This window comes from Octodon degus, unplaced genomic scaffold (genome assembly GCF_000260255.1).
Source record: "Octodon degus isolate 3935 unplaced genomic scaffold, OctDeg1.0 scaffold00217, whole genome shotgun sequence".
NCBI classification, from domain to species: domain Eukaryota; kingdom Metazoa; phylum Chordata; class Mammalia; order Rodentia; family Octodontidae; genus Octodon; species Octodon degus.
In genome coordinates this window covers 1,616,294-1,618,081 of record NW_004524793.1, presented here as the reverse complement: position 1 = coordinate 1,618,081, position 1,788 = coordinate 1,616,294, and the positions used below count along the sequence as shown (strand labels likewise).

Below are 1,788 nucleotides of genomic sequence, written 5' to 3'. Positions count from 1 at the left end.
GTACTACACTTCATTTTTTTTTCAAAACGAACATGACAAGTTTCGTGATAGTTTTATTTTCTGTAAAATGTGATTTAATTGGGGCACATATCTGATGAAACAAAAATAACATGCAGAATTCCAAAAATAATCTGTTAAAGAATATGATACTTACCCTTTATGTAAAAAGACATCTATGAACAACAGTGCATAACAGTATTATGTATTCATGTTTATGAGAAACCAAGCAGGAGGCAAAATGAGTTCATCCTGTTTTCTAATCATATGCAATTTCATATGGCTGTTAGCATCATTTAAATAAAGTGTGTACATTAAATTGATAAGATTGCATTGCACTCAAAATTATTATGTATAGCCATGCTTGCCCTGTATTTAATAAGTGATGAATTTCTCCCACTAACAGAGTAACTGGTCTCATATTGTGTCTGTGATGTAGAGTATTAAATTATATTTTCATCTCCTCTAAATTGCTGCCTTGGAAAGCAAGAATTCCCTTCTTGGAGAAGACTTACAATAAATAAAATTTACTTAAGGACTCAGTGAGAAATTAGCATATGAACCAATAATGCAATATAAGAAGGAATTAAAAGGAATGTGATTATCAGTACTTTTGTTGAAATCTATTACCACCATTAAAGTTTCCAAGGAAAGATAGGGCCTGTAACAGGGACTCCATTCATTGTTAAATTACTAAAATCTACCAATTTAATGCTTTCATACTGTTTATTTTTTCCAATAAAAAAATAAATCTCATACATTAGAAGTGGTACACAAAAAACTGGGATAAAATTTATCAGATTCTTGATAGCACCATTTACACATTCTTAAAGTAAACATTAATATGCACTTTCTTAGAAAGCGATATAAATATATAATACAGGACTCGCTAACCTCTGTTAACCATCTGAATGCGATGGAATAATCTATCTCTACTGTGCAGGTAGGCTTGTGCATGGTGGTGTGCAATATCATTTTAAACGTTTGTTACAGATGTGATGGGAAGCTGGAAGGAGTCGAATAAGCAGAAAAAAGAGCTTAGATCTATTGTAAGCAATGAGCCGAAATGAGCCGTTACAGGTTAGAATTTATCTTTGTTTCTGATCATTCAATGAGATAATGACTTCCACAGAAATAGATACATTTAACTGTTTCAGGATTGGGTTGGGTGAGGTGAAAGATTGAAGGTTCTACAGGTAATAGTAATAACTGGAAGTGCAGACGAAATTGGTCTTCAGTGCAAAGAGGAAGGCAGCCGTTTAAAAACTCTAGGTGCAATGTTGTGGTGCTGAAAGAAAAGCTCCCAGTGATAAGGGGGGGAAGAACTGCAATGCAACTTCAAGCAGTAATTTTGTGGTGCTGAAAGGACAGCTCCCAGTGTTGAGGAAAAGATCTTGGATCTAGAATGAGGTGTCCAATCTGTATGATAAACAGCACACTGAGTCTCAGAGCGCCCATTCAATCTCAGTAAGTAAATGAAATATTGATTGAAAGTGACCCTGAAACAGAATGCATTAAAAAGACATAGAAAGCTGCAGAACTGAGGTAATTCGTATTCAGCATGTTCACCAGCCTCCCTATAGCAAAACAAGTCTATAAATAGTTGCATTTCATAAGATGTTTGGCCCTTGTATCATCAGTTTTCTCCATTTTGGATCAGTATAGCTGAATAGCCATTGTTACATGCCTACCTGTGGCAGTTTGAAGCCATACTAATTTTCTTGCAATAAATTAAAGCATCACATCACAAATCAATTCTACATGGTCTATAAATTTCAGAAAATAAGTTTC

At 34.3% G+C, this 1,788-nt stretch overlaps 1 protein-coding gene across 2 annotated transcripts in view; it reads right to left on the bottom strand.

Annotated features, from left to right (window-relative positions):
• Window positions 1-1,571: 1,571 nt before the first annotated feature.
• Window positions 1,572-1,788, bottom strand: part of Nova1 (NOVA alternative splicing regulator 1) — a 144,133-nt gene continuing 143,916 nt past the window's right edge. For both annotated transcript variants that reach the window (XM_023705308.1, XM_004645066.3), the window contains exon 5: window positions 1,572-1,788. This exon is cut by the window's right edge and continues 3,621 nt beyond it. The gene's annotated coding sequence lies outside the window, so the exon portion shown is untranslated.